The sequence below is a fragment of the Phoxinus phoxinus genome (assembly GCF_949152265.1).
Source record: "Phoxinus phoxinus genome assembly, chromosome: 9".
NCBI lineage: Eukaryota > Metazoa > Chordata > Actinopteri > Cypriniformes > Leuciscidae > Phoxinus > Phoxinus phoxinus.
Genome location: NC_136884.1, coordinates 33,220,352 through 33,241,660, shown reverse-complemented (window position 1 = coordinate 33,241,660; position 21,309 = coordinate 33,220,352). Strand labels below are relative to the sequence as shown.

The 21,309-nt window shown below is 41.4% G+C and overlaps 2 long non-coding RNA genes across 2 annotated transcripts; both read right to left on the bottom strand.

Moving 5' to 3' along the window:
• Nucleotides 1–1,018: 1,018 nt before the first annotated feature.
• On the bottom strand, nucleotides 1,019–3,764 carry LOC307004731. Its single transcript, XR_013799121.1, has 4 exons — nucleotides 3,613–3,764; nucleotides 2,739–3,166; nucleotides 2,328–2,420; nucleotides 1,019–1,205 (listed from the first exon to the last, which is right to left on the bottom strand). It is a non-coding gene; the product is annotated as an uncharacterized lncRNA (long non-coding RNA).
• An 8,750-nt stretch (nucleotides 3,765–12,514) lies between these two features.
• LOC307004736 lies at nucleotides 12,515–18,424 on the bottom strand. The gene is made up of 4 exons (XR_013799128.1): nucleotides 18,256–18,424; nucleotides 17,309–17,380; nucleotides 13,135–13,215; nucleotides 12,515–13,038 (listed from the first exon to the last, which is right to left on the bottom strand). It is a non-coding gene; the product is annotated as an uncharacterized lncRNA (long non-coding RNA).
• Between the last annotated feature and the right edge of the window lie 2,885 nt (nucleotides 18,425–21,309).

Sequence of the window (21,309 nt, the reverse complement as noted above, 5' to 3'; positions counted from 1 at the left end):
CCATTTGCAGGCTTTATTAGAATCAGGGTCAGACAGGCAAAGGTCAAACAACAGCGATGAAGGCAGAGAAGAGAATACACACAGTCAGAGTCCAGGAACAGGCAAAGGGTCGGGGCAGGCGGCGAAACAATCAAAGTCCAGGGTCCAGGCGGAGGGTATGGCAGGCAGGCGGCAGACAGCGAAAGATAAGGTCCAGGTCAAGTTGTCACAGGTAATCAAACACGGGATATAACGCTCAGAATTGTTCACAGGGAAAGCAATACTTCGCACTGAGCATAGCAAGAGCTGTGCTTAAGAAACCCTGTTGACGAGGTCCAGCTGAACATGATGATCTGACGAGGTCCAGCTGAACATGATGATCAGCATCAGCCACGGGGCTGCTGGGACTTGTAGTGAACACAGGGGAAAGTTAGTACTCGGGCGAGAGCGCCCTCTGGCCGCCAGAGGAGGGAATCACGGAGTTCCTTCCTGTGACAGTCAGTAGATGAACATTGAAAGTCATATTTGCTGCTCCATATAACTTCTCAAACTGCGAAGTGAACTTTCTGAGAGCTCTTTCTGCTACATCAATATCACAGCGTTTCACTTTTTCTCCCAACAGAATGTGCATAGCAAACACAAACAGAAAAAGGTGGTTCCAGAATTTCCTAAGTAAAACCCCATTCAGAAGAGGCAGAGCATAGAATAAGAGGAATGACCTCCACTCTGATGCCTTCCAGTACACTGTTAGCCCGGACAAGTTGAATCTACTTAAAAAATGTGAGCAAACTGGTTGCCCTAAAATATTTAAGTAATGGTAACTTTAAAAATTCAAGTTGATTTAACTTAAAATCCTTTGTAATATCAATTACTTTGCAGTTAGTACACATAGTATATTTAAGTTCAATGTACTAGCCCGTATACTTAAAAAATGTGAGCAAACTGGTTGCCCTAAAAAAATTAAGTAATGTGTACTTGATAACTTCAGTAAAATTTAAAAAAAAGCAAGCAAATAACTTAAGAAAATTTTCTCTCTCTTTTTATTTCAATTGAAACATTTTCATTTCAAAATACAACAGTGAAGAAACAATTTCTTGCCTTCAAGTTTAAGAGGTTTCTAACTTTTGTAATAAGACTGTCTACTCAGAAACTAGCTGTGGACTTTCTGAATCCAGGCATAGGATTCCCACTGGAATTTGGTGGTACGAGTCCTGGTCATTGACATCCTAACAAAGAAACAGATTGACATGGCATTATAATGACAGTTAGATAATACTGTGTTGTCAACTAAAATGTATATCCAATACAATGTAATACAATGTAAACTACACTGAAATGCATTAAAAAAAAGTTATCACTTTCTTCATTAACTGGATATTTTACACACTTTCAGCCCCAGTTGTGCACAAGCTTTTATGGTTAGCTGCCAAGCCACATTCACTGCACTTTTGCTACGAATACTTGTAATGTATAAATCTATTTATGGTAGCACTGTACTTCAAAATCAAAAGACATTAGTAAAAGGTTTTACTTTCAGTTGTACTTAAAGGCTTCGTTCACCCAAAAATTTAAATTCAGCCATTAATTACTCACCCTCACATCATTCCAAACCTTTAAGACTTTCGTTCATCTTCAGAACACAATAAATATATTTTTGAAAGATATTCAATATCTTTGAAATCTGAGAGTTTTCTGTTCCTCCATTGACATTCTGCAAAACTATCACTTTCAAAATCCATAAAGGTAAAACCATATTAAAGTAATCCATATGACTCCAGTGGTTTAACCAAAATTTTATGAAGTAATGTGAATGCTTGGTGTGCACTAAAATAATAAAATGTTGTTATTTACAAAATATATATTTCCAATGCACATTCACAAGAGCACCATGACGCATGGTTAAACCACTGGAGTCACATGGATTATTTTACTGATGTCTTTACAACCATTCTAGGGCTTGGAAGTGGTAGTTGCGTAGACTGTCACTGAAGGGACATACAGAAACCCTCAGATTTCATTTGTGTTTGAAAGATGAACGAAAGTCTTACAGGTTTGGTAGGACATGAGGGTATGAGTAATTAATGACCACAGAATGAGTAATGATTTTTTATTTCTGGGTGAATTAATCCTTTAAACTGCAGAAATAAATATTTTATTTTGAGCCTATTTCACATTTGAAGACAAATATTTTCAGTTTTTCATTTCATTAACCAATATTACAGATATTCCGAAATATTAAAAATACTGAAAATAAATGTCTGGGAGATACTGATAAACTATTCTGAACATTAGTAGCAGACAGGACTCTAATGGTAACAGTAACATTTAAAACCTATTAAAAAACTTACAGAGCAGGTCTTAAAGAATGCAGAAGGGTCATCCCCCAAAATGACCGGCAGTCCACGAAGGCAAAGGGACCGAACATCTGTTGGCTCGGTGGTCTGGAAGATATTGGAGATATTGAAGTTTGTTAGGGATGCTCACCCAAATTTCCCCCAAATTTGTCAGATTTTGGTAAGTAAAGAACAGGGCAAGACAAGATGACAAACAGGAAAGGAGAGAGCAGAGAATGGAGCAGTAAAGGAAAAAAGACAAAACAAGAAAAGTGGAAGAGTATAGTGGAGAGGACATGAGAAAGAAATTTGAGATTTAAGAATGGAAAGAAAAAGAAAGTGAAGTCCAGAGGAAAGAGGAGAAGAAATTAGAGAAATGACAATAGGAAAAAGAGGGGGTAGACTGATGTAGACAAGTAAACCCACCTTTGTCTGGCGTAAAAGCTCAGCCAAAATCAGATTTGGAGAGTAATGATCAAGTGCATCAAAGAAGTTCTCTCTGAGATTTTTCCCCACCACTCTGTTGAACTCATAATAAACCTAAATAAAGGTAAACATAGCAAACAATATTGGCTGTCACCACATCTATGACCACAACATGATTTCAGTCACAGTTTATGACCTAAGTGGTCATAAATACCCATTTTCATTTATACATATGTTTATTCAAATACTCAATTAAAAAAATTAAAAACGTAGCAAAATGTACGTTTTTTTTCTAACTTAAGCTTAAATTCACTCATCAGATTAAGTAAACTGTGGTCGGTCGTCGTGTCTCACTGGAAATCTCGTTGTATCTGTGTCGAACATGCAGGGGTTAAAATGGGACCGCCGTGCACGAGTGAGAAAACCACCTAGTTAACAAGTGAAAATGTCACGACCTGTTTAAAGCATGTTATTGCTCACAAACAGCCCCTCAATAAAATAAAATAAAAACTCAAACCAATAACGTTAAATAGACGAAAAAAGTCAGATTAATTCGCCAGGAGATCGAGCGGGCTTCGTGTTCGCTGCACTCAAGTGAAAATGGTTTTATGGGGCATATTTTTGTCCCAAACGGTTTAAAACAATGTTTATACACTACTCACAAACATCATTTTGATGGAGAAAGAGAGAAAAAAACAAATGAACAGACGAAACTATGTCTGCTAAATTCGCCTGTGTTTCAAGTTCAAGCGGGGCTAACGTTAGTGAAAAGAAGTCCAAAATTACTTAAAACAACGTTTTCACAACTCAAATAATAATCGGTGAAAAATAGAAACAATAAACCTGACTAAAACATTTGTTTTAAACTACTTACCAACAGCTCTACGAATTTGCATGCACTTTTCAACCACGAGAGAAAATGGCGTTGCTTGCCTGACTTGAAACAACTGTGTGTGCGTGCGTCACGTGTGTGTGTCCTTGTGGCGAGTGGGGGTAAGGGGCGTGGTCAGTACACAAACTCTACAATTTTAATCCATTAAACTTAGTTTTCCACACATTCAAATATGTCTACAAAAGTAGTAGAATTCACTTACATTTTTATAGTAATGCATTCAAAATTAAATAATTTAAGTGTACTGTAATTAAATTGTTAATTAGATATAAAATCCGGGCTAACAGTGTACTTTCTGTCTGCCACAGACCGTGGTACTCTGATTATCTCAACAGGTGGTTTGATTGTAACTAGCTCTTTGTCTAGAAGGTCTGATTTTGTTCCTATGTACCACTCTTGTTGATGATTTCTGTAGTCAGTCAGTCAGTCATATTTATTTATAGAGCACATTTAAAAACAACAGCTGTTGGCCAAAGTGCTGTACAACATGTAAGCAAGTATTCTAATGAGTAAACATAAAACCACAGATAAACAATACACAATACAATACATTACAATACCACTATGCCCACTTATGACCATAAGCAGCAGTAAATAAGTGGGTTTTAAGCAAAGATTTAAAATCAGTGTATGTTGAAGCTGTCTTTATGTGAGATGGCAGATTGTTCCAAAGCTGTGGAGCGGCCACTGAAAAGGCACGATCTCCTTTTAATTTTAGACGTGTTCTTGGAACAGTCAGCTGTAGACTGCTGGTTGACCTGAGATTTCTAAAAGCATTATGGTGGAATGAAAGGAGATCAGAGATGTATGGAGGAGCCAGTCCATGCAATCCCTTATAAACGAACAGTAGTGTTTTGAACTCAATACGATGTTTAACTGGCAGCCAATGGAGAGAGAACAATACTGGCGAAATATGTTCTCTTTTCCTTGTTCCTGTCAACAATCTAGCAGCAGCATTTTGGACTAGTTGAAGACGTGACAGTAGGGACTGTGAAACACCCAAGTACAGTACATTACAGTAATCTAATCTTGATGAAATAAAAGCATGTATCACGGACTCCATGTCTCTGGGTGTTAAAAATGCCTTAATTTTCGCAATATTCTTCAACTGATAAAAACAACTTCTGACCACACCGTTGATCTGCTTGTCAAAAGTCAGAGCAGAGTCAAAAGTAACACCCAGATTGCGGACATGTGGATGGAGATTGCCAGATAAAGGTCCCAATTTACCTGCAACAACCTCTGTTAACGTAGATGAGCCAAAAATTAAAACTTCCGTCTTAGAATCGTTGAGCTGAAGGAAGTTTGCAGCCATCCACTGTTTAACGTCTCTTAAACAATCAAATTGTTTAATTGTGTTTAATTGTTTAAATAGTCAAACCACAGATTAGCTAGTTGCCTTGTAACTCCAAGGCAGACAGAGTGTTGATACTCTGGAACAAATCCATTTATCATTTGAAAGTTTTCAAGTCTCATTAAAGGTGAAGGTCCTTTTACTCCCATTACAGTTTTCTCAAGTGTTGCGGACAATGCTTGATCAAAGTGCTCTACTTCAGTTCTAAGTTTTGGCACAGGGTCTTTATTTGTGTAGGGACCTCCCCCAACATGGTAACAAAAGTCACACCCATAAAAACCATTAAACTGTTTAGGGCCAATCCCAATTCTACCCCTTACCCCTTCACTTACCCCTTCCCCTCTGTTTTGAGCGTGCACGTGAAGGGGTAGGGCTGTCTCAATTCTCTTTTGGTTGGAGGGGAAGGGCTAAGGGGAAGGGCCAGATAGCCCTTCAAACGAAGATTTTTCGGGACCACACTTCAAACGAAGGGGTATGAGAAGTCTCACTGCATTCACCAGCTACAGACGCAAAATGGCTGCCCAAGCAAAAAAGGAGACCCATAAATGTAAGAATTGTTGGCTTTAATAGGTATTTTAACGACAAATAATGATTTGCTTTATGTTACATTCAATCTTGTATACATATTTACGGTCAGTTCCTTCAAAGAAATGTTTGTAAAAAAATGTCCTCTCCCCCGAACAAAGCACACAAGCTATTGGTGCGTTCAAGTCATCTCGTAAAGATCGTATTTATGAGTTGAACGCACATGAACGCCACACAATGACGTATTTCACACAGTAAATAAATAAATAGGTCAAAATAGGACAAACATAGGTCTGTACCTCCAACGTGTTAATACAACACCACAGAATACAAGTCCTGTGTACAAGTCCTGTGCATCTTGGTAGTTTGTGATAAACATCGGTGCATCTCCTGTGACGTAGGCGATGACGTATAATGACGTGTAACGGTGTAGTAGTGGTGTCCCATTTCTAAGGGGAATATTTTCACCCCTACGCCTTGCCACTCTGTTTCAAGGGTCAAGGGGAAGGGGAAGGCGAAGGGTTAGGGGTAGACATAGGGGAAAGGGGTAGAATTGGGATTGGGCCTTAGTGTTCCTTAGAAGTGGGCGGGCGACTGAATCAGAACTACATATGAGAGCAAAAACCTTGGAAGTGTGCTCTATGTTTGCTGAATCTTTCCATTTAATTCCATCTTTCTGTAGAATTGACAGTTCATCTACGAATGGCTTCAAAAATGTGAGCATATAGGGCTTTTTTTCCCCAAACCAAAGACATGGAAGGCAGATATTTGCCTTTCGTTCTCTAGGCTCAAGCTCTATTACTTGGCACTGTATGGGCCAGGGCCGGGTTTCCCGATAATGATGTATCTCAGCTCTTAAGAGCGCTCTCTACGTGCAAGGTTTCGAACGCTCGCGGCAATTCCACGCGCGTTTCCCAAAAATGCACTTAACATGAACGCGCGAGAACGCGTTCTACGTGCTACTTAAGAGTCGCTGTCCATTTGCGAAGTGCTGAAATATAACCTTATATGGATTCCTATTCTGAACGTTTAACCTAATAATCGTCATTTGTTGTGGATTAGCAATCAAGACAAGTCTATATAAAGCACCCACAGGCGGAGGCACTGACAAAATGGCAAAAAAAATAAAAAAAAATAGATACCTTTCAAAAAGATTACATTAAAGAGTGCCCTATAAAGAGTGATTAAAGAGTGAGGAAGATGAAGAGGTGGAGGAGGTGGAAGAGGAGGACGACGACTAAGATGGCATGGGACATGATGGCCAACCAAGAAATCGCCAATACATGGCTGGTTTTCGTGCACGTCATTGACAGATTTTTTTGAATTCATCCCTATTTTGCCCAGTCTTTGAAGCATATTTTCCACATTACTTCTTTTATATATTTTTTTGTTAATTCATTTAATTTAGGTGTGTATTTCTATCTTTTTCTTCCCTTTTTAATTATTTCATTTATAAATTCATGTAGGCTAAACAAAAAACGAGTAAAATGAAGTGTACAATAAAGTACAATCAAAACATTATTATATTACTTACGTTGCAATGTGTTAAATCTAGATAAAAGTGTAATCTGCCGGTTGTCCTGCAGGTGTCCTCATAAATCTGTCTTCTTACGATGCACTTGGGGATCGTCTCAGGTTACGACTGTAACCCTAGTTCCCTGAGAAGGGAACGAGACGACGCGTCAATGACGCTTTGGGAACGCTTTTGCATGATTGCGTCTGAAGCACTTATGTCAACTAGTCCAATGGCGAGAGTGGGCGTCACGGGCGGGTGACGTGACGACCAGGAAAGGATAAAGGACATCCGGTTTAGAACCGCGCTAGCTTCGAAAGGGCCGAAGCAAAACGATCACAGGGATGTAGGAAGTATGGCAAAGTGACGCATCGTCTCGTTCCCTTCTCAGGGAACTAGGGTTACAGTCTTAAACTGAGACGTTCCCTTTCGAGGGAACTCGCGATGCGTCAATGACGCTTTGGGAACGAGAATACCAAACACGCCATACGAAACAGAACCTGTCTGTGTGAATACTGCACAACTAAGACAAGAGCATTTGAAAACCTGGGGAAGCGCCCAGGTCGAAGTAGCAAAACCTTACGAATGTGAGCGGAGAGGACCAGCCTGCCGCATACCACATCCTACAGGGATATCTACATATATAATAAGGCTTATAAGCCGCCATACTCCTGTCCTGGTCTAAAAGCACCACGGAGGAAACAACCAAAGGTCCCCCCCCCCCCCCTCAGGGAAATACCACCAAAAGGGACATGGTAGGCACTAAAGCCGCCACGTACACCTTCAGTGTGGAAGGGGATAACCCTGCGGCAAAACGAACCAGCAGTAACTCCAGCACTGTACCAATCGGGCAGTAAACTGGGCCCCACTGTCCAAGACCCGTAAAATGAAGTGAATACCCATCACTTAATACATAAAGTTTCCTCGTGGAGGGAGCTCTGGAGTGAAGTATGGTCTCCACAACCTCAGTTGAGACTGGGGGCCCTCAGAGGCCAAACCCACAGGATCCAAATCTCTGGGCTGGGTGAAAGATCACCCAATCCACTTGAGATCGAAGGTCCCTCCTTACTAGATTCTCCAAGGGAGAGCCGTCGAGGAGAGACACCGGGTCCAGAACTCCTGGGAGCAGAGTAATCGGGGAAAGATGTACAGACGTAGCCTCGGCCATGTCCATACCACAACGTCCAGCCCCAAGGGAGCTGGGTGTGTGAGGGAAAACCAAAGTGGACCATGCGTCGTATCCTGAGACGCGAAGAGATCCACTTGTGCCTGGTCATAAACCCCCCAAATGTGCTCCACCACCTCAGTGTGGAGCCTCCATTCCCCGGGCCTCAGCCCCTGCCTCAACAGGATGTCTGCTCCTACATATTTATGTAAGAGACCACCGATGTGTTGTCTGTACGGACAAGCACATGATGGTCCCTCAGGTCTGGGAGGAAAGTCTCAACGCATTGAAGACTGCCATCATCTCCAGGCAATGTATGTGCCAAAAAAGATGATGACTCCTCCACAGGCCCTGGGAGGAGCGGCATCCCATTACCGCTCCCCAGCCGGTGAGGGAAGCATCTGTCGAGATAGCAACTCGATGGCAAAGAGCTCCCAACATCGGAACCTGGGAAAAGAACCAGTATTTCCTCCATATAACCAAGGCGCGGAGACACCGCCGCGTGATCTTGATCGTACGAAGTGGGTTTCCCCTCGGGGAGAACCCTCTGGTTCTGAGCCACCACTGCAAAGGTCTCATGTACAGCAGGCCAAAGGGTATCACATTGGACGCTGCTGTCATGAGGCCCAACAGTTTCTCGAACTGTTTCATAATGCGTGACTGCTCAGTGAGATAGGAACCAGTATTTCCTCCATATAACCAAGGCGCGGAGACACCGCCGCGTGATCTTGTTCGTACAAAGTGGGTTTCCCCTCGGGGAGAACCCTCTGGTTCTGAGCCACCACTGCAAAGGTCTCATGTACAGCAGGCCAAAGGGTATCACATTGGACGCTGCTGCCATGAGGCCCAACAGTTCCTCGAACTGTTTCACAGTGCGTGACTGACCTAGCTTCAACTCTTTTGTGGCTGTGAGGATAGCAGCTACACGAACGGGCGATAGTGTGGCTCGCATCGTGACTGATTCCCATACCACACCAAGGAAAGTGGTTCTCTGTAATGGAGAAAGCACACTCTTCTTGGCATTGAGTCTCAACCCCAATTTCTTCATCTGAGCAAGGACGACATCTCGATGCCGAACCGCTAACTGCTCTGATTCCGCCAGAATCAGCCAGTCATCGATGTAGTTCAGAATGCGTAGCCCTGCAGCCTGGCGGGGCCAGAGCTGCATCTACGCACTTCGTGAACATGCGAGGTGATAGCTAGACCGAATGGAAGCACCCGATAATGGTATTCTTTGCCCCAAAAAGAAAACCACAGGAACTTCCTTTGTTGAGGAAGGATGGAAGGAAGCGCCTTTTAAATCTATCGTGACAAACCAGTCCTCGGATCTGATTTGAGTCACGATCTGTTTGTGTGAGCATCTTGAACTTGAGTTTCATGACTGCACGATACAACAGACGAAGATCTAAAAAGGGACGCAACCCCCCATCCTTTTTCGGAACAATAAAGTAGCGGCTGTAAAACCCCGATTCTCTGTCGGGCGAGTACACCTCCTCTATAGCTCCATACGCTAATAGAGACTCTACTTCTTGCTCCATTACCAGAGCCTGCTATGGATGTACTAACGCGAGTAGCACCCCGTTGTAACGAGGTGGAGGAGAAAGAAACTAGATTCTGAAACCTCTCTCTATTATCTGCAGGACCCATGGAGATATATTCGGCAGATTCTTCCACTCTGTCAGAAAATCTACTAAGGGTAACCAGTCCCTCGAGACTGGCCTCTGGTGTTATTGTAACAGCCACTTCGGAGACCTGAAGCATCCTGGCAGGAAACGACCGAACTGACTGTTTTTGAACCCCACTCAGAGGGTGCGAGTTCGACACAGTGTCGTGGTGACACTGAGCCATGTGCTCGCTGGAGACCGCTGCGCCCCGAGGCACCAAGGGTGGCGGGGTTGGCAGAACGACCTCCTGAGGGCACCGAGGTGGGGCGGGCACCGTATACTGAGGTGTACACCGCTTCACCCCGGTCGGGGTTGCCCTCAGAGGTCTGACACCAGTGGCATCAGGACCTTGGGCGAAGCCTTTTTCACAGAAAACGGTCCTCAGATCCATCTTCTGCTTTAAAGGCTTCTGTAGAGAATGCCATTCTGGTCCCCAATCTTTCTGAGGGGGAGCACAGGAAATGGCACTCTGCCTGTACAAGGAGTTTGTTAATGGCTAGTGCTACTCCGCCCAGCAGCCCCATTTACGAAGTTATAAACTCCAACTCATTGCACACAGGAGATTGAGAATATTAAATTCCCTTAACCCGATGCTCAGCACATAATTTTACCATATAATTCCTCAAAATTAAATGTAAAAGATCAACCAGACAAGTTACACGGTCTGGATGAAATGCTGAACTTATGCATGAATCTAACTAATGAAAGTCAGATAAGCAAATTTAAATGCAGCCCACTTATTTAATTCCTCAGAATCAAACAGCACAAAATCAACCAGACAAGATAATATAGTCAGCATGAAAGGCTGAATATATATTTAAATACAGCCCACTTATTTAATTCCTCAGAATCAAACAGAAAAAATCAACCAGACAAGATAATATAGTCTGGATGAAAGGCTGAATATATATATATATATATATATATATATATATATATATATATATATATATATATATATATATATTTATATATAGCTTATATATAAAAATAGTTTCAACATACAATAAAAGAATCAAAAATTCATAGCTTGCAATACACTGTATCTCTTTAATCAATGCATTGCATTTGCATAAGGTCCACTGGATTCGTATTGCAGTCTTTTAAATAAACAGTAGCATGGGGAAACTCCCGATAGTGAACACAGGTCGGTAATGTTCATGAATGAACGTAGCCAGTCCAGTCCACTATTATTATTGCAGACTCGTAATCTACGCGATGCCTCAGCAAACGCGAGATCCGAGCCAAATAATCTTTATGACTTTCTTCCCTCGAGAAGAAAGCCATCGGGAGAAGAGCTAAATTCTCGATAGTGCAAATGTTACACGTCGGGAATTTATGAATGAACACTGTCAGTCCCCTTTTACTTAACACAGTCTCACCCCAAAACGTCACATACTGACGGGTCTTGACCATACGGCAACATACGACGAAAAGGGTACCCTTTAACGTCCATGTGTGACGATTCGGGTATGGTTGGGTTTAGGTATGCGTTAGGGTACCGCTAGGAGGCGCTGCTGGTGCGCTTATGTCTGCGTCTCATATTGACGTTATAGGGGTACCCTTTTCGTCGTATGTTGACGTATGGTCAAGACCCGTCAGTATATGACGTTTTGGGGTGAGACCGGGCTGTTTTACTAGAGCTGACCGTGCATTCTCCACTCTCAAACAAACAACACATGACTCGCGTGTGTCCCCACTCGTAATGAAGCGAGTGCAGGGAGGAACACGCGATCCAAAGCTGTTTGCTCCCCATACTCCTGTCCATATATATATTGTGCTTGTGAACATGCATCGATGCTCAGCACCTCTACCTCCTCAGAGATAGACTGCTAAAACACCGGGCTCTCTAACCAGGGCGGAAGAAGCCGCGGCGCGGGCTTCCGATCCCAGAGAGAGAGCGCTGGATCCCCCGGGTAAAGGCAGAGAAAAGGCGGCGCCCGTCTCTAACCCCTCCGCGAGATCCATTTGCGAACCCCGCAATACCAACCTCCGTGCTGCCTCGGCAACACGGGGCCGATACTGCGAGGAACGCGAGCCTGAACACCCTCCTCAAAGAGTGACAAGAGTACGGAGCGAGTACGATAGTAACACGCAATGCTCGTCAGCACCCTCGAGCGCTGACAGAACATGCTCCGTTCCAAACAAACAACACATACATCGTGTGTATCCCCACCCGTAGAGACAGAGGGCAGGAAGGAACACACGACCTAAGGTTGTTTGTTCGCCATAATATCTATGCTTGAGACACACAACAATAAATAAGACAGACAGTATGACACAGAGCGCTTTGCTGAGGCACAAAAGCTAGCGCGGTTCTAAACCGGATGTCCTTTATCCTTTCCTGGTCGTCACGTCACCCGCCCGTGACGCCCACTCTCGCCATTGGACTAGTTGACATAAGTGCTTCAGACGCAATCATGCAGAAGCGTTCCCAAAGCGTCATTGACGCATCGCGAGTTCCCTCGAAAGGGAAGTACGATTACTCCAGAGCACTCGTAGTTCTACGAAGATTTTCAAGTGCTACTTAAGCTACGATGCTTTTGGGAAACAGACCGTAATATTAAGATCAGTCGTACGATCATTTTTACGATCAACTTAGGCTTACGATGCTTTTGGGAAACGCAGCCTTGATCTGGTACTTGGAGCTCCTGAACAGTGGGATTCCATCACAGTTCCAAATTAAAGATATGTCATCTTCACCCATTGCACCAGATTCCTTGAGTTTTTGATACTCATATCCACATTGGATGTCTGAAATTGTATCTGAATTCAGCCAATCTTTTTGAATTTTTGTTTGTTTTTCCTCAAGCAATGTTTTGATCTGTGAGGCCAAACTAAGAACCAGGAAAAAGCATCCACTTTTAAGAGAGCTGTCTGAATCAGTTACTGTGTGACACATGTCACACTGTAGCTCACCAGTATTTTTCCCTAAGTAGTTTTCACATGTTGGACAGTAGAAATGGGGTTCATAATTTCCATACTGACCATAAGCTTTTCGGAAAAGATATGTGCTCACTGGTACCATGCCTGGAAAATGCTCATTGAAAATTGTCAGTAGATGGTCCAGTAAAACACCTGTAAGATTGTGCCTCAGTATAAAGGACATAAGCAACAGTAAACTTTGTCCTTTTGTCAGAGGTGCACCGGGATACACAGGATCATCGCCATCTGTTAATGGGCCTGCCTGATGATATAATCATAATAGTAATTATTGTAAAAAGTAACCTATAGCAAAAGAAACATGGTTTATAAAAAACATACAAAAATACAAGCTACTAACCTTTTCGTTTGGCTCTTGTTGGTTAGTAGTTGGAAAAGTCATGTTCTCTTCTGGTTGTTTCCAGGATATGTCCTGCCATACCTAAAAAATAACATAGATAATTGATTTTACTTTGTTGGGGTTTGTTTGGTGTCACGGCCACTCCTCTGCATTGCAGGTGCGGTTCCTCCTGCAGGCAGAGGAGGGTCGATAGTGATTGAAGCCACCTGGGTTCAGGGTATTTAAGCTGCTACTAACCACGTTCTCTCTCTCTCTCTGCTCTTCCATCCTATTTCAATTGTTCCTTTATAGTTTTAATATTTTATAAATTCAGTTATGCTCACAGAAACACACATTTGATTATTTTATTTGGAATGACCAATACTGATTAAAACAACACAGCATCCAAATATTCACAAAGAGCCTGTTGTGTTTCACCAGACAATACAAACAATGCTAATAGTCCCAATCACATGAATAAATAATTACATAGGCTATGGATAGAGGTGGCATCGCCTTCTCCACACATGCAGACTTCCTATGATTGCTGACACAGAACAGTATTTGGCTGTTTGCTTAGAGGTCTTCTTACTCAGTCCAGCAATCTGCAAGCCTCTGACACATAATCTATGCACATGTCCCAAGCTGCCAAAGATTAAGATGATCAATTTGATCCTGTAACCACACACTGCCAAAGCATTGGTTAATGACTGGTACTTTAGCATTTTCTCAGAAAAACACAAATCCATATAAGCATCAAAACAACAGCCCACTTCCAAAATCAGAATACTCTTAGAAAGTTCATTGACGACTACAATGTCTGGAGTATTTGGGTATTCCCTGAGGACACTTCTAAGAGAGTTTATATTATTATTCAGATTTGAAAACCAGCTAGTTTGAACAGTCTTATTTGTGTGTATTGCACTTTGTCCAGAAACTTTGCGCAGTTCTTGAGCTGTTATATTTACGATGCGATCGTGGCGCGCGATGTAAAGTCCTTTAAACGCAGGGCACCCGTTCATTATGTGCGCTGTAGATTCCATTGTCCTATCGCTGTGTAGTAAGCAGAATGGTTCGTGGTGTTTTGGAAACCACAGGGCGAGATTGTATTTAGACGGAAGAGTTTGCAGCCGAGCTTTAATAACAAATTTTAGGATACCTCCGTTAACGGCTGGATTTTGTAACGCAGAGTGTGAGACTGTATGGTCCGCGCACTGCAGGCCAGCAAGTTTACCTTGAAGGCGCAGGTCAGCCCAATAATCGCGCTGTTGCGCTTGAAAATATTGGAGGATTTCATACCTGCACGTCCGGCTGTTCAGCTTCTTACTGGTTCCAGTGTGATGTATAGTTGCCTCAGCATACACGTTTAGATCCATAATCTGCCCCTCGCTGATATTTACCTGCTCCCCGCCAGTATGCGCCCAGTTCAGCTGTATATTGTTGTTGCTGCACAAGTCATTCAGATCGGGCCAATCCGAACGTACTCCAAATCCTGTAGCCCTGGTGTCCAGCTTTCCGCTAGGTTTCTTTCGGAAGCCAAGGAAACCCGGTTCTCCATCTGCAGCATAGGGGACCTTGCGTTTGCTTAGATCCAGCAGCAGTGAGCGCCGGGCAACTTCGCGAACTGTAAGGTCATCGTTATTCAGCATGTGCAGTAAATGGTTTACTCTGGTAGCTGTATAAATCCATTCAATGTTGGGAATCCCCAGTCCCCCTTCTGATTTGTTCATAAAGAGAATACTTCTTGTTGTGTGTGTGTTGAGACTTAACCATTTTCTTACCAGCTGCACGGTCTTATTGTTCAGCTCCGTCAGATATTTCTTAGCAATGTGGACATTGGCAAACAGATGTTGAATTTTAGACAGAGCTATATCCCGAACCGCCTGGAGTTTCATACAGGTCGGTAGGGGACACTGGTCTATCAAGTCTAATCTGATGGAGTATTCCTTACAGATATCGCTCACTTGCTCTTGCCATTCTCCTGCAACATTAAACATGTGTCCTAGATAATTATATGATTCATGTCTTGAATAAACTCTGATTGTGCTTCCAGCGATTGTGAATGATGGAGGCTGATCATACTTGGCTCTATACCATCTATTGCCACCGCTGCGTCGTTCGTAAAACACAGCACATTTGTTGTTCTTAACTTTAAGTCCAGACCATTGCAGGAAGCGATCGGTGTATAACAGCATGTTGGTAATGACGTTCTCCTCTCTTGATACTATGAGGACGTCATCAGCAAAAGCCTGGACTGGGTTTGGAGATGTAATACCAGGCGGGGCGAGGAGGCATAACCATTTCAACCAGTGGTTTAAGGCCACTATGAAATTCACAGCGCTCCAGGGACACCCCGTCTTAATCCCAATTTCAAGTTTAACCGGTTTCGTTAGTTGATGTCCGCAAATCACTTGTAGAAATGAATTGTCGTATACATTCTTGATTATATGTATATACTGTTCCGGCAGTTTTATTTCCTCAAGGGAATGAATCATTACGCTATGAGGTAAAGAGCCAAAAGCGTCTCGGAAGTCGAGGAATACCGCATAGAAACGGGCGGATTCATGTTTAAAATCATCAATGGCAGTCTTCAAACAGAATACATGCTCATTCATTCCCTGCCTCTCTATGTATGCTTTTTGTTTTGTTGTCAATGTTCCCGATTCCACCAGCCAGGGTAAAATTCGGCTTAGAATACACTTCATAAATACCTTGTATATAGTGGGGAGCAGCGATATGTCCCTCCAGGTGGAGGGATCTTCTGGGATGTTGTTCTTTTTGGGGATCCTGTAGATAATAGCCCCCTTCCAAGAATCGGGAACTTTCTGATTAATTAAACAGACATTAAAAATCTGAGTGAGTGTCGCTATTGAGAATTGTTTTGTTGCTTTGAGCACTTCATATGTCACCCCGTCTGCACCACATGCTTTGTTGTTCGGGAGGCTGCAAAGAACTCTTGAAACCTCCTCTGCGGTGAAGTCCGAGGTTGCGGGGTGATCTTTCGGGTTGTCCAAGTCAAGAGCGCCGCACCATGGAGGGCTGCTTAACCGCTGGTGTAACTGTGCTGGTTGGCATTTCGCAGCATAATACTCATAAACTTGGTCAACGTCGCTTATCACAGGAGGGGGATCTGGGTAAGTACTGTTATTTAAAATGATATCTATTGCCTTACTCCTACGATGTTCCCAAAGATACGGCAGTTCATTTTCGCTTGCCACTCTGGGCTCTCTCACACTGCTGGAATTTGTCGCTCTGTTGAGCGCTGGCTGGATAGTTTCCCGTACGAAGCGCAACTGCTGATCTATCCATTCAGTGAGCATCTCTGAATCGGGCCTCGGTGAGAGCGCTCTGCAGAGGGGGAATTTCCGTAAGATTCTTACGGTATATTTTAACAGAGGTATTCCTAGCGGTCTCCCATCTCTGTGAGTTGCTGTATAGGATCCATTTCTGTAGTATACTCCACATAAGATGGTTATAAGTTTAGTCCAGTAACGCGGGTTGTTTCCGGTAAATCGTATTGTTTGTTTATCGCGAATTAATTTCACATCCAGGGTTTTTCTGAACGCTCTCTCCTGTGCCTGAAAACACATCCATTCTTGGTCAGAGAGTGGGCGATTGTAATGTTCAAAGTTTGCCCAGGTGGCGTGCAGATGGTTACTTTCGGGACAAACATTTGTTGGGTCATGGATTCGCCATCCGATGTTATGGATCTTACCGCTTCTTAAAGCAGCTTTGGTCGCGAACTTCAGGGTTGAAACCAAGCACATTGTGAGTAGTCCGGATATTAACATAACTGGCTCTTTCTGCGTTTTCGCCGGCAGCTACGACGGGTGGATGTTGATTTTCTTAGTGCAGCATGCCAGCGTGCGAGCCTGCCGCCGCCGCCGCCGCCATCACACACACACACACACACACACACATAGAGACACACACAGACAGACAGATTCACTCATCAATACACTTTACACATTACATTATGACATTCTCCCACCTCATTCCTTTATATGTTTAAAGTAAATCTTTTTGCCCTATAGTAGTTGTTTGTGTCCCAACATTTGAGCCGGCCTGTGACAATGGTTTACGATTGATAATTTACAATACATTAATCAATAATTAATAATTATTGTAAAAAGTGAACTTGTAGTAAAAGGCAAATAGTGTAAAGAGAGAAAATACAATAATAAAAGCTACTAACCTTTTCGTTTGGCTCATGCTGATCAGCAGTTGGAACAGACAAGTTATCTTCTGGCTGTGTCCATGGCATGTCCTGCCATACATAAAAAAACATTTGTTATAAACATGTGTTTTTTATAATGGTTTAAGATAGTTAACTTACAATATGCAACCAGACAGAATTAGAGTAGTTTTGCAATGAATAATGGGATAGATGTCTTTGTCCACTGATGAAACATACACAAATCCAATCCAATCCACTTTTATTTCTATAGCACATAATACAAATACAAAGTTTCCAAAGTGCTGCAAAGACTCATAATAAAGAAAACAATTCATATAAAATTAATTAAAATAAGAACATCAAGTTTAAAAATATATAAAATATATATATATATATATATATATATATAATATATATACAACAATGGACCACATAAATGAGGCAGAATTAAAAGCAAAAGAATGAAATTGTGTCTTTAGACAAGCATTAAAACACTCAACTGTAGGGGCAGTTTGGACATGGAGGGGCAGAGTTCCAGAGTTTAGATCCAACCACAGAAAAGGCCCTCTCCCCAGTGTCCGCGCTGGCGTATAAATTTGGATGAGGTCCGAAATATATGCCAATTAACTATAAAGTGTTTGTTAAACTGTATCTGCATTGCAGTGAAGATCCATCAAATTACATCAAGAATAAAAAAAAGTTACAAAAGTTTTGCATAAACACTATCAAATAATGTGTGTTATAGCCATTAACTGCTGAACATCTGGAAGTTATTCACCTTGTAAACTTATAAATTAATAATGAATTTGAATTTGCATAAACCTATCATGAATGGATAATGCAACAAGTGTTTACTGCAAAGTATTAAATTCATTGACTTATGTATAAGCTGGTGTTGACACAGTAACTTCTTTATTTGAAGTTTTTTTTAATAGAAATTGGTCAATGTTCACATTAATTATTACCTGTAATTCTGTTAGAATTGTTATATCATGTTGTTCCCCACTTATGTGAGTCCAAGGTCTGTCTTGGTCTGACGTGGAGGGTAATTCCATCACTTGGACTAAGTGGGACTGTTTCCAGGCTGCCTCACTGTCAGGCAGTAATGAGTCATACAACAGCATTAGGAGACATGGGTGTGTTTATTACAAGTAATTTTGCATGTATCTTTATCACATACAGAACAACAGGGAAAATATAAGCTTATCTCTGATTTACTTACATTGTAGAACATTGATAATGCAACAAATAAGCATTAAGTTTTAAAATGTTAAAATTTCAATCTGTAGACATTTTACCTCTGAGGATTGGTTGTTTTGTGTGTCCTGCTCATGCTGTAGTCCTGCTATCTGACTGCTTGCACTTTCTGTCAGAGGTCCTTCATGAGGAGCATTCTGGGACAGCTAGAGTATGCCACTATAGTTAGTGTAATGGCAAACACAATTCTGTATGAATAACTATTTGAACATGTATGAAATAACTAAAACTCTGGCTGCTGTTAAAAGCTAATTTAGCACCTTAAATTGCACCTTAATTTAGAAAGCCAGTTGTAAGGAAACTGCAGGGAGCTTAGAGTTTGAGCCTCATGACAGCTCTCATATGCCTCTTTTGGGCAATTTTATTTGGCTTAGGCTACACTATACAAACGTCTGAAGAACAAACAAAGATTTAAATTATGATTTAGTGATTCTGGATGGATTATAGATGAATATACAGTCACCAAGACAAATATGGTAAAACCTCAAGGGATGATTTGTCATAGGAACGAACATAATCAAAAAACTGGTGCCGTCCAATAGGCTAACGTCACAGTTTAGCAGACACATTACCGCGCTCCCTATATTCTAAAATGAATCACTGATAAACGTATCCATAACTGTTTTTGTCAAATGACATAATGTAGCATACCTCCGTTAAGACCCGTCTCTTTTCTTTGTGGGAGGATGGGGAATTGAGATAGTTCTTGTAACTCCCTCGGGCTTGGCATTTAAAATAATTCTGTAATAAACAATGCACTGTTAGACTTAATAATAATATAATAATAATAATACGTTTTCGTTAAACCTAGCAGGAATTTTTTTTTTTTTTTACCTCAGATTCTGTTATCCGTCGATATTTCGTGGTCTTTGTTGGTTGTGTTGAATCATCAAGTACATGTTCTTTATATCTTCTTTTGTGTGCCATCATTGCATATCTGTTTGATTACGATTCTCAAATATATTTTATGCTTTTAAAAAACTGACACACATCACCATTGAATAGTTTGTGACATTCTGACCGGGCTTTATCCTCAAATCAATTTTTTTTTTTTTTTTTTTTTATAAGTCGTAGCCAATCAGACGTCTACAATTTCGGGGCCACAGTCCGTTACGGTTACACTGGCGCGAAATGCATGAGAAGATGGCGAACGTCAAGGCAGCAGGAGCTAACGTTAGCGCTCCACCAAGAGTAAGTATAAGTTGTTGAATTTGATAACATGCACAAACTATTAATGATTAAATACAGTTTAGTACTGACGTTTGTTCAGTAAGTTGGATAATACTTAATTCATCATCAGTAATTTTGGTTCACATTTTAAAATAACAGTCAAAATGAGTCTGCTGCCTGACTTAAAGATGCTTCAGCCAGCTAACTTTATTACAACATGACATAATTTAAAAAATATATATATTTATAACGTTAATATCTCCTTGTCTGTCTTGCAATGACACAGAAACGTTTCAGAATGCTGTCCCTCCTTGCCACAGGAAGGGGTCGTAATCGACAAGGAATGATTTTTACATTTGAATTTTTAAAATACAATCACGGTTTTGTTTCTAAAATGCAAACTCAAGTTTTTTGTTTGCAAGTGAAAATGTATTAAGAATGCTGTGCAATGTGTTTTTGTCTTTGTTCTAGAAAAAAAAAATTGTAGAAAGTTCTGACGACGAAACAGACATTGAGATGTGAAAAAGCAAAGTAAGTATTTCCTGTAATATTGCTCAAAAATTATATTTAAAAAAAATATATACAGTCATGGCCAAAATTGTTGGCACCCCTGGTAAATATGATCAAAACTGGCTGTAAAAAATAAATCTGCATTGTTTATCCTTTTGATCTTTCATTCAAAAAATTGCCAAAATTCTAACCTTTCATTGCAGCAAGAGAATTGAAAGTGGGGCTAAATCACATTATGAAATAAATGTTTTTCTCCAAAACACGTTGGCCACAATTATTGGCACCCTTTTATTAAATACTTTTTGCAACCTCCTTTTGCCAAGATAACAGATCTTAGTTTTCTCCTATAATGCCTGATGAGTTTGGAGAACACCTGACAAGAGATCAGAGACCATTCCTCCACACAGAATCTCTCCAGATCCTTCAGATTCCCAGATCCATGTTGGTGCTTCTTCTCTTCAGTTCAGCCCACTCATTTTCTATAGGGTTCAGGCCAGGGACTGGGATGGCCATTGCAGATCTTGGTTTTGTGCTCAGTGACCCATTTTTGTTTTGATTTTGATATTTGTTTTTGGATCACTGTCCTGTTGGAAGATCCAAACATGGCCCGTTATAAGATTTCTAGCCCCGGCTGTTAGGTTTTGATTTTTTATCTGTTGGTATTTGATCCAATCCATGATGCCATGTATCTGAACAAGATGTCCAGGACCTCTGGCAGAAAATTAGGCCCACAGCATTAAAGATACAGCAGAGTATTTCATTTTACACATGGGGTACTTTTTTATCCCTGTGTGCACCAAACCCATCTTAAGTGTTTGCTGCCAAAAAAGCTATTTTTTTGTTTCATCTGACCATAGAACCTGTCCCGTTTGAAGTGCCAGTCGTGTCAGGTACTTTTCAAACGTTCTATGGACAGAGGAACCAAAAAAATAGCTTTTTTGGCAGCAAACACTTAAGATGGGTTTGGTGCACACAGGGATAAAAAAATACCCCATGTGTAAAATGAAATACTCTGCTGTATCTTTAATGCTGTGGGCCTAATTTTCTGCCAGAGGTCCTGGACATCTTGTTCAGATACATGG